Source organism: Triticum dicoccoides, chromosome 5A, assembly GCF_002162155.2.
Source record: "Triticum dicoccoides isolate Atlit2015 ecotype Zavitan chromosome 5A, WEW_v2.0, whole genome shotgun sequence".
NCBI classification, from domain to species: Eukaryota; Viridiplantae; Streptophyta; class Magnoliopsida; order Poales; family Poaceae; genus Triticum; species Triticum dicoccoides.
The window spans coordinates 367,682,933-367,694,810 of NC_041388.1; positions in this window are offsets into that span (position 1 = coordinate 367,682,933).

Below are 11,878 nucleotides of genomic sequence, written 5' to 3' on the forward strand. Positions count from 1 at the left end.
GGAGAACTTCCCGAACAGCAAGAAGAAGCAGAAAAAGTAGCCTGGCAGTCAAGTATGTACCAGTTTGTCGATAGCATACTGTACAGAAGAAGACTCAACGGTGTGAAATTGAAGTGTATTTACCGGGAAGATGGACAAAAGCTATTGGCAGAGATACATGGAGGCATATGTGGCCACCACATTGGCGCAAGAGCACTTGCCGGCAAAGCTTTCCGGCAAGGTTTCTTTTGGCCGACAGCCCTCCAGGATGCAACTACACAAGTAACAAAGTGTGAAGCGTGCCAGTTCCACTCCAAACAGATACACCAACCAGCTCAAGCTCTCCAGACGATCCCTTTATCCTGGCCATTTTCGGTCTGGGGCCTCGATATCCTCGGCCCTTTCCCCCGAGCTGTCGGGGGCTTTGAGTACTTGTACGTCGCAATCGACAAGTTCACAAAGTGGCCGGAAGTGCAGCCAGTGAGGAAGGTGACAGCACAGTCAGCAGTCAAGTTCTTCAGGTCAATTGTTTTCCGTTTCGGGATCCCTAATAGGATCATCACCAATAACGGCACGCAATTCACGAGCCGCACCTTCATGCAGTACGTCCAAGACCTTGGCGCCAAGGTCTGCTTCGCTTCTGTTGCTCATCCGAGAAGCAACGGTCAAGCAGAGAGGGCAAATGCTGAAGTGCTGTGCGGGCTCAAGACCAGAACTTTCGACATGCTGCGCAAGTGGAAGAAACTGGATCGAGGAGCTGCCGGTGGTTCTTTGGTCAATCAGAACGACGCCAAATCGAGCCACTGGCCAGACGCCTTTCGCTCTAGTCTATGGAGCAGAGGCAGCTCTCCCCACGAAACTCGTATACGGATCGCCTCGAGTGCTCGCTTATGATGAGCTTGAGCAAGAACAGCTGCGACAAGACGACGCGCTGCTCCTTGAGGAAGATCATCTTCAGGCTGCTGTACGAGCTGCTCGATACCAGCTAGCTTTGCGCCGCTACCATAGCTGCAAAGTTAAGGCCAGAAGCTTCGAGGAAGGTGACCTTGTTCTTCGGCACGTTCAGTCCGCCAAGAATTCCAACAAGTTGACGCCAAAGTGGGAAGGCCCTTATCGGGTGAAACGAGTCACAAGGCCCAGCGCTGTCCGCCTTGAGACCGAAGATGGCATTCCGGTGAGCAACTCCTGGAACATAGAACATCTTCGTAAGTTTTTCCCGTAGGGCGCGGTTGCCGGAACCCGTTCCGGCAACCACCTTTTGTACAAGTCTTGCCGCTGTTGCATGTAATCCTTTGTACAAAGCCGGGCGCAGATCCCGTGCATAAAAAAAACCCCATGTGCTCCGCACAACTTGTCCATTTCATGCATTAGTTTCTTTCTTGCATGCGTTATCTAACACTTTGTGAAGCACCTACATCTGGTAAGCAATAACGAGCCAAAGGGCTCCATATCATTATTTTCTCTTCTTTCTTCTTTTCAACAAAGGAAAAGAAGGTTCCCTCGCACACAAGTTTGCCGGGGGGGAAGGAGAAGATTGTGGTATGGACCAGGCGTCGTTCAAGCAAAGTTTTGCCCTGCCGGGAAGCAAACGACAGAAAAGCTAAGTTGCCAAAGTTTGAGAAATCAGTTTTTAAATTTTTGAGTTATCTTCCTCGAACGACCCTGCTTTGTATGGAAAACCTGTGCGCGGAGGAACCAACTCGTGGCTAGTTGCGCCCTTACTTTGTTTCAAGTCCGCTCAAAAACTTAAGTGTGCTGCATCTAGTCGCGACAAGGTTTCTTGTCGGAAGCAGCGCCGCCAGCAGGCTGCTGACGTTCCGCACTCAGTGCTCGCGGCTCGGGTGCCTGCGCCGACAACCCTAGAAGCGTAGGGTAAAAACATACAAATGAAGGAATCTAGTAGAGGAAATAACATAGCAATTAATAACAGAAATAAAGTTATATTACAAGATAACTTGTCGCAGCTCTAACAGACTGTTTTCATAACATGATTAGCAGCGACAAGGCAAAAGAAGAAATGGGCGGCCTAGTCTACGCGATCGCCATCAACCCTCTTGATCTCGCTCACCTTGTCCACAATGGGTGCGACAAGGGCCTTGAGTGCGTCCTGATCAGCGTCTGGCGGCAAGGACTTGAGGACATTGGTGAAGCTGAGGCCTGGATTGCCGAAGGCCACCTTCATCAGCACCTTCTGGAGAACTCCGGGGCAGATTCTGCGCGACTCGTCGGCCAGCTGCTTTGGGATCCTCTCCCGGAGCCGCTGGAGTGCCGTCGCCATGCCCTTGAAGAACAGGCTGAGCTTGGCGCTGGGTTGGAGATTCTCGTCGGAGGGATACCCAAAGTCCTCCATCCCCAGCTACGCCAGCTCCTCGTCGATGACTGCGGCAATATTCACCAGACCCTCGGTCCAGTGCTCCACAGTATCTCTGAATGAGTTCTGGGTAACTGCGATGCTCTCCAGCAGTGCCTTGTCAGCCTTGACCTTCTCTGACAAGGTCTTCTCCCGCTCCTTGGCGTCGTCCAGCGTCTGCGTCAGCGTGGCCAGCTTCAACTCCAGGTCTGCATTGGAATCCTTGGCGGCGCTGAGCTCCTTGCCCCTCTCAGCGAGAAGACCTTGCAGCTCACCGTGGGCGGCAGCATCCTTCTCACGCTCACGCTTGAGCGCGGCAAGCTCCTCGCCGCTCTTCCCAATGTTGGCCTCCAGCTGCGCCACCTTCTCCTCCAGCTCTTTCTTGGCGGCCTCTGCGGTTGCGGCAGCGTCCTTTGCTTCCTTGAGCGCCCCGCCGAGCGCTTGCTCGCGCTCGGCGAGCTCCTTCTCGTAGCTGTCGAGGTTGGCCTTCCGCTGCACCAATTCGCCTTCTCGCGTAGACTGCTTCTCGGCGGCCAGCCTTTGTTCCTCCTCAGCTTCGGCCTTCTCGAGAAGGAAGGCCGTGCGCTCCTCGGCGAGTCGCTCCCGCTCCTGTGCCAGGGACCGGAGAGCTTCTTGATTGTGGCCCCGGAGCTCCTCCGCGCGCTTCTCCATGTCAACTCCCGCCTTCGCGACAAGCGCTTCCCAGGAAGCCAGCTTGGCCTGCCGTGCGCGGTAGAGTGACAACAGCTTCTGTAGCAGCTGCTCCTCCTCAGGCTCGCCACTGCAGCTACTGGGCACGTCGACCAACGACAGTCCAGCGGAGGCGAGCACCTCCTCATCGAAAGTTTCCCCCTCGACCAGCGCCCTGGAGCTCGACACCCAGGGTAGCTTGATGAAGATATCGTCGCCGACCTTCAAGTAGGCGCCGGGCTGGGGCTCCTCGGAGCCCGGCTCCGCAGCAGCGGCAGAGGGATCGGTGGTCGACGCAGCGCCTGGCGCTCCTGCGGCCTCAGGGTCGTCAGTGCGATCGCCCGACCCCTCGCCGGCTTCTGCGGCGGCAGCCTTGGCGGCCTCCTCGCCGGCGGTCTCATCAGCACCGGTCCCTTCTTCGTTGGCGGCGGCGTCGTCAGTGCTGCCATGCGCGCCTTCCTCGCCGGCGCCCTTTGTCTCCATTGGCTCAGCCGCAGATGGCTCTGAAGAACGAAGAAGGGAGAAAAATCAATCAAAAATCCAAGAGAAGAAAATCAGAAGAAGAAGAACCCAAGGGAAAGTTTTTGGACAAGTGAATTACCTGTGCCAAGATCTGCAGTTGTGGTCTCGGCCGCCGCAGGATCGACGGTGCTGTCCCTTGCTGAAGAACTGCCCCTTGCCGGAGAGTTGTCCCTTGCCGGAGAGCGCTCCCTTACCGGGGACTCCTCCCTTGGCGGCATAGTCGAAGCAGATGGCACTTCGGGACCAGCTTCCAGGCGCTCCTGATGTGGCTGCTCTGCTCCTACACAAATCAACAAGCAAGATATCAACAAAGGAAAAAACACTCATGCGCTTGACAGCAGAAAGCTAACTATGAACTTACGCTGGGGGCTGCTTTGAGGAGTGGTTGCCGGGTCCGTCAAGGTGGTCTCGGACCCGCCCCCTGCTGACACGGAGGGGTCGTCTTCGATGACAATCACCGTGGCCTTGGCCCTCTTCGCCGCTCTCTGGGCCAGCGTCCTGAAAAGAAAGGAGTTCAGATTGAAGCAAGTCAGATACAAGATAAAAACAGCAAGAGTGAAGAACTACAAGAGCACCAAAGAAACTTACTCTTCTTCCTCCTCGTCGGAGCTGAGCGCGGAAAGATCGAAGTCCGGCTCCCCTCCGGTGCGGCGAGGCGGATGAGTAGGATCCCTTGCCCGCTTGGCGGGGGCGGTGGCAGTGGCCCGGGAAGATCCCGCTCCAGTTGCCGCTGTTGCGTGAGGCGCTCCCGCGGCAACATTGCTTGCCGCGGTAGAGCGTGTCGCACGGCTCGGCGGCTGTTGACCTGGCTGCCGCCCAGCTACGTCCGCGGCCCTGTGAAGACGCCTTCTTGGCGGGGCCGGGGGCTCCACCTGCGGCAAGCTTTCTGAAGGCTCGGGCTCTTCCTTGCCGGCCTCGCTCGGCTCAGCTTCAGAGCCGGCAGGCTCTTCCTCGCCAATAAATTCCGCGCGCTCGGCGAGGTTTGCCGCCTCTACCACCTCCGCCTCCTCCACAGTGAACCCGAACGCGCCCGCGGCAGCTGCGGCCACAACCTCTTCCGCCCTAGTGGCGATGCGCTGCAGCTCCTCGTCGGTGGTGTCACGGGTGAGGCTCTTCTGCTCGTCAGCGCGGACCGGCACTTCTTCCAAGTTGTCGAAGAACGCTTGCACGACGTCATCCGCAGGCTCTTGCCAAGTTGGAATGATTCCGTGTGAATCGCACAACGGCATCATGGCGCGGATCCGGTCAAGCGAAGAATTATTGCACAATGGAACGACGCCCCTCGCCAGCGTGAATGGGTGCTGGGGATCGCGTTTGAACAACTCCAGGAGCATTGCATCCAGCTCCAAGACGGTGAAGTTGTAGTTGAGGCCCGGCCGCAGCCTCATGATGTCCGCCGAGTTCTTGAATTCCCAGGCGGGCCTCCCCCTCTCCTGCAGGGGGGCGATGCGGCGGTGGAGGAAATCCGCGCCTACAGCGCCTACAGTGAGCCCGGCAAGCCTGAGGCGAAGGATCCTAGTGATGGCGATCTTAAGCCTCTCGTCTTCCGGGGCCACGTTGCTCCAGTCATTGCCGCGCACTATTGGAGCTTGGCGCACGGGGGTGAAGGGCTGCGGATTCTCCTCGACGATCCAGCACCACTCCGCTCTCCACTCCTCCCACTTGCTGCGGAGCTCACCCTCCAAGTACGCCTCCTTCTTGCCGACTCTCGAGATCCAGGCGGTCCCTCCGGCAAGCGGCTCTCCTCTCTCTACCCGAGGCATGAAGAAGTGGCGGAAAAGGGCAACATTGGGGTGGACTCCGACAAAGTTTTCGCACAAATGTGCGAAAACTGCCATGGTCAGAACGGCGTTGGGGGTGAAATCAAGGAGGCGGAGGCCGTAGGTCTTCATGATATCGCAGAAGAACTCCGGGAAGGGCGGGCAGAGCCCACAATAGAAGAACAGCGTGAAAAATGGGTACCCGTTTGGAGCCAGTTCTGAAGCAGCGGCCGGGAGTACCCTCGTGCGCGGATGCGCCCGCGTCTCCGTCGCCCAAAAGAGGTAGAAGTACTCCCTCAGCTCCTTCACGCCGAGCTGGGGGGAGAAGATCGCCCGCTCCTTCCGCAGCACTGCGAGCCACTGCGCCTCGGCCGACTTCACGCCCTTTCCCTTGTCGGCTTTCGGAGCCATGGCGGAGGTGGTGGGGGAGGTCGACGGCGTTGGTGATGCTGGTGGCAATGGGGGGCGGAGCGCTGCTCTTTAGGCTTCAAGAAGAAGGGGGGAGCGGCGGAGGTTCGTGAAGATGGAGTAGTAGCAACCAGCGAGGGGGAACGAACTGCCCCTATTTCCTCTGCTTATAAAGAGGGACGGGGCGGACGTTTCGCCCTTCCGAATAAAGAACCACCCACGATCTCTCCCACGATGCCGCATTCAACGCGTGCCGTTAGGGGAGAGCGCGGTGGATACGGAGCGAGATTCGGCATGGCCCAGTCCGCGTGTGCCCGTGCCCTGTCTTGGGCCTGGCCCAACAGCGCTCGGCACCGTGTCTGGCCGAGGCCCGGGGGCTCCTGACGGTGTACTAGAATAGGGGTACCCTAGTACCCTGAACTTGTGCATGGGCAGTTGCAGCACCCCGCGGCAAGGCTTGCCGGGCGAACGCCAAGATCCTCCGTGGTTCCCTTGGAGCCATTCAAGAACAAAGTATTTAAGCTCAGGAGACAAGGCCCCGGCAAGAGGAGCTTGCCAGGAAGGCCAACCAAGGCACTCCAAGGAACTTGCCGCGACGCGCCACGCGCTCCGGCAAGGAAACAAGGCCCCGGCAAGAGGAGCTTGCCGGGAAGACCAACCAAGGTACCTCGAGGCCCGGTGAGCGACAAGCTTCCGGACCCGACAAGATAACAGCAGCGACTAGGCGCTTGCCGCGGCAGGCGGCCACTCTGTGCCCACGCTCCAGCGCATCCACCAACGTGTCGCTCTGGGGCCTCTCCAGGCGCGCGTGGCGGGAGGCTGTGCAGCCAGCGGTGCGCAGTGGCATGCGAAGCTGACAAGATCGCCATCGTGGTGAACGGTGGAGCCCCTAACGGTCCTTTTCTGCACTGTTTGGGCGACTCAGACGGGCATTTAATGCCCTTGTCCCCTGCCGTCAGGGTTAGGTAGGGTGCACTGTACAAGTAACTGTACCAACCACCTCACTTTTTACATTTGTACCCTTCTCTGCGTTGCCACCTATCGTTGACCCCTTTAACGTATAAAAGGAGGCCCATGCGCAACGTAGAGGAGGTTAACTGGTTCGGAACCCAGAAAAACACTACGCTCTCTCTCTGGAGCAAGAACACAAGATAATCAAACAAGCAGCAGTAGGAGTGTTATCTCTCCGGAGAGCTCCGAAGCTGGGTAAACTGCTCGTGTGCTTCGCCTCGATCTGCTCTTCGTGTGATCTCCGCCCCCCGCCGAACCGAAAGGGGCTCGGTCCGCCGGCCCCATAGGTGTTCGTGGATCAGTTTCCCCGACAACACTAGAGTTGAACAAGCTCTATAACCTAGTACAAATAATTTTACACTAGAGTTGAACTAGCTCTACAAGCTAGTTCAAATAATTTTACACTAGAGTTGACCTAGCTCTATAACCTAGTACAAATAGTTTTACACTAGAGTTGAACTAGTTCTACAAGCTAGTTCAAATAATTTTACACTAGAGTTGAACTAGCTCTACAAACTATTTCAAATAATTATACACTAAAGTTTAACTAGCTCTACAAGCTAGTGGAAATAATTTTACACTAAAGTTGAACTAGATCTTCGGCAGAGAACTTTGACGTTCTCGATGCCGGCTTCCGGCAAACTGCTTGCCAGGAAGGCTTTTATCTTCAGCAGAGAACTTTGACGTTCTCGATGCTGGCTTCCGGCAAGCTTGTTGCCAGGAAGGCTTATCTTCGGCAGAGAACTTTGACGTTCTCGATGCCGGCTTCCGGAAAGCTTGTCGCCAGGAAGGCTTTTATCTTCAGCAGAGAACTTTGACGTTCTCGATGCTGGCTTACGGCAAGCTGGTTGCCAGGAAGGCTTTTATCTTCAGCAGAGAACTTTGACGTTCTTGATGCTGGCTTCCGGCAAGCTGGTTGCCAGGAAGGCTTTTATCTTCAGCAGAGAACTTTGACGTTCTCGATGCTGGCTTCCGGCAAGCTGGTTGCTAGGAAGGCTTTTATCTTCAGCAGAGAACTTTGACATTCTCGATGCTGGCTTCCGGCAAGCTGGTTGCCAGGAAGGCTTTTATCTTCAGCAGAGAACTTTGACGTTCTTGATGCTGGCTTCCGGCAAGCTGGTTGCCAGGAAGGCTTTTATCTTCAGCAGAGAACTTTGACGTTCTCGATGCTGGCTTCCGGCAAGCTGGTTGCCAGGAAGGCTTTTATCTTCGGCAGAGAACTTTGACGTTCTCGATGCCGGCTTCCGGCAAACTTGTCGCCAGGAAGGCTCATGGCGAAGAACTTCGTTGTTCTTGGCACCGGCTCCTGGCAAGATCGTTGCCGAAAAGGCTTACGGCGAAGAACTTCGTCGTTCTTGACGCCGGCTCCCGGCAAGATCGTTGCCGGAAAGGCTTATGGCGAAGAACTTCGTCGTTCTTGACGCCGGCTCCCGGCAAGATCGTTGCCGGAAAGGCTTATGGTGAAGAACTTCGTCGTTCTTGACGCCAGAAAGATTGGCCCTAAGGGCGTTGCCAGCCCCCGGGCCATAACTGCGTTCAAACATAGCAAGTGATTAGCATCCGAAGTGCACTTAACTCGTTTGCGGATTTTGACTTCTGCTACATATTCCCTATGCCTGCTGGAATTCTTCCCGGTGCCTGTGATCCAGCCAGCAGCGCTTGAGGGAACGGGCCCTTAGCGGCTATTCGGGAACATCGCCTCCCGGAAAGGTTTACCTTCTTGGTTCTAACACAACCGCACAAGTTGCCGAGCGGACTCGAGGCAACATGGAGCGCAACTAGCCCCGAGAAGGCTCCTCGACATACAGGTCTATGCAGAAATCTCAAATAAATAGCACATGCTATCTTCCTGTTCGACCCCTCTTTGTACGTCCACCCTACGCTTTCTAGGGAAACTTGCTGGTGCAGGCACCCTTGCCGCGAGCGCCGAGTGCAGAACTTCAGCAGCCTGCTGGCGGGGTCGCTACCGACAAGTAATCTTGTCGCAACTAGTTGCAGCTCGCTTAAGTTGTTGAGCGGACTCGAAACAAAGTAAGGGCGCTAGCAGCTCCCTTAAGTTGCTGAGCGGACTCGAAGCAAAGTAAGGGCGCTAGCAGCTCACTTAAGTTGTTGAGCGGACTCGAAACAAAGTAAGGGCGCGACTAGCTACGAGTTGATTCCTCCGCGCACAGGTTTTTCGTACAAAGAACAAGATCTCCAAGGCGGATAACTTCGTATAGAAAGGAAATATCTAAAGTTTTGCACGACTTAGCTTTTTTTTGTTGCCGCACTGGCGTCGTTCTTTTGCTCGCCCGCTCCTTGGGAGCCATGACGATGAGGATTTAGCTTGCGTGCCCGCCGGATCGGGTTCGCACGATCTCGACGCCCCCTACCTGGCGCGCCAGAGATGTCGGGGGCGATGCTGATTCCCGCCAACACCTATGGGGACAGGGCCCCTTTTTGGTTCGGTGGGGGACGGAGAGCGCACAAAGAGCGGATCGAGGAAGCGCACGCGGGGAGATTTTTACCCAGCTTCGGGCTGCACGGATGCGTAAAACCCTACTGCTGCTTGTTTGTGTATATTGGATTCTTGCTCAGGAGCGATGGACGCTGCCAGACTGAGCGTAAGAGTGTTTCTGGTGTTCAACGAGCCGGGCTGGCCGAGTCTCTGAACTCCCCGACCTTCGGAACCCCCTCTACGTTGCGCTTGGGCCTCCTTTTATACTCAAGGGGTCACCGACAGGGGGCAACATAGACAAGAAGGGTAAAAATGGAAAAGGATGTGGTAGGTATAGCTACCGCTACTGTGGATATAGTGCACCCTACCTAACTCTGACGGCAGGGGACAAGGGCATTAAATACCTGTCTGAGTCTCCTAAACAGTGCAAAAGGTGACCGTTAGGAGTGCAACCGTTTGCCACGATGGGCTTCTCTTCATCTCCGCTTGCCACCACGTACCCCTAGCTGCACGGCCTCCCGCCACGTGCGCTCTGGGAGAGTCCCAGAGCGACACGTTAGCAGGTGAGCTGGAGCGCGGGCACGCAGTGGGGGTTTCCCGCGGCAAGCTCCTTGCCGCGGCCATCGTCTTGTCGCGTCCGGAAGCTTGTCGCTCGCCGGATCTTGCCGGGACGCAAGGCGCGTCGCGGCAAGCTTTCTTGGTATGTCTGGAGTGGCCTTCCCGGCAAGCTCCTCTTGCCGGGGTCTCGTCTCTTTCCGGCAAGCTCCTCTTGCCGGGGCCTTGGTTGGCCTTCCCGGCAAGCTCCTCTTACCGGGGCCTCGGTTGGCCTTCCCGGCAAGCTCCTCTTACCGGGGCCTTGGTTTGAGTACTTTGTTCTTGAATGGTCTTTAAGGGAACCACGGAGGGTCCTGGCGGTCACCCGGCAAGCCTTGCCGCGGGGCGCTGCAACTGCCCGTGCACGAGTTCGGGGTAATAGGGTACCCCTACTCTAGTACACCGACAGGAGCCCCCGGGCCTGGGCCATACACGGTGCCGAGAGCTGTTGGGCCAGGCCCAAAATAGTGCATGGGCACGCGCGGCCTAGGTCACGCCGAATCTAACTCTGCTCCCACCGCGCACGCCCAGAACGGCACGCGTCAAACGCGGCATCATGGGAGAGATCGTGGGAGTTTGTGTGGGGCTAAGCCCCCCGAGCATGCGTCAGACCACGATGATGGGGACGATTCACGCCCTCCTCCTTAAACGGAGGTAGGTGTGAGGGCGCGGTGCATTTACTGGACGGGGCTGGTGCGCGGTTTTCGGGACGTCCACTCCCCGCGTTCACGGGGCGGAGCGGTGCTGCCTCATCTGTCGCCTCAGTTCTGCATCCCCGCCACGCGGCTCCCATGCGCTTGAGGTCACGGACGGTGGATTGGGAAACTGGGCCATTGCGAGCGGGTTGGCCCCGACTCCCTGCCCTTCCCGTGTCTTGATTCGCTGAGTGGGGCGGCCGAGCGCCCACCTTGCTCCTTTATAAAGAGCGGGATGGGAGCATGGAAAACCCGCACTCTCTCATCTTCTCCTTTCTTCAGCTTCTGCTCCCCTTTCTCTCATCTTCCATGGAGAAAGGGAACCCAGGCCCTTCCTCGGTGGCAGCGAGGGTCGCCGCCAGACAGCGCCTCTCTCCCTCTGCTGCGCCCGTGGTGGCAGAGCCGGTCTTGAGGGGAAGAGGAAGAGGACGAGGTCGCGGACGAGGTCGAGGCGCTCGGGGAAGAGGCGGACGGGGCGGCGCATCAACTTCACCTCCGCCGGCGGCTCTTCCCCCCACGGCGGTCCACATAGGGGATGACACTTGCGAGTTCTTCGTCAGGCTGCGCCGGGCGCCTCGTCGTCGCCTCCGGCTTCCTGCTCCGTTTGCGCGCGCGATGGAAGTGGAGCCTCCCGAAACGCTGAAACTGCACATGAGGGGCTGTGGGATCAGCGGCACGCGAGTCCGTGTTGCATTCCCAGCCCCTAATGTGATGTATCTTGATCGAGGGTGGAAGACGTTCGCCCGCATCCACAGCTTGACGGAGGGGTTTACCCTCCATTTCAAGTTGATGGAGGGCGATCTCCTCTCCGTCAAGGCCTTCGGGTGCTTCGGCACTCGGGCGAAGTGCTGCGTGGATAGCTCCTCCGACAGCGAAGGCTCCTCCTCGAGCGAGAGCGACGAGGAGGGGAGCGACAGCAACGACGAGGATAGCGGGCGGCGGAGTAGCGGGTCCGACTAGGCGTCGGGCACCGCTTTGCGCGGCACCGGCGACCACATCATCCGCGTCGCCGGCTTCTTGAACTCCCCGGGGTCGTCTCCTTGGGCAGCTGGCGCAGGGAGGCTGCGGAAGGGGAAGAGGGCAGGCGACAAGGCCGTCAAGCCGGAGTACGAGGGCGTGGTGTCCTCGACAGCATGCTGACGTCCTGTCGCCCCATCTTCGAGCCCCGCTTCCAGCGCCACCGTCGCCGTCCAGCCTTCGGACGACCCCCGGGATGTTCCCTTGGTGTCTTCTGACACCCGTAGCTCGCCTAGGCACCCCTTTTGCCGTTTTCGCCTCCTTGACCTGCCTCCTGAAAAGAGGGACAGGAAAGGGATTACGGGCATCTTATCTTTTTGATTTGTAAGCCTTCGGGCCTTTGCTGTATCTAGAGCTTGTAATCCTCTCTTTCATGTTTTTCATCCTTTATGGACTGTACCTGAGTGGGATGTTT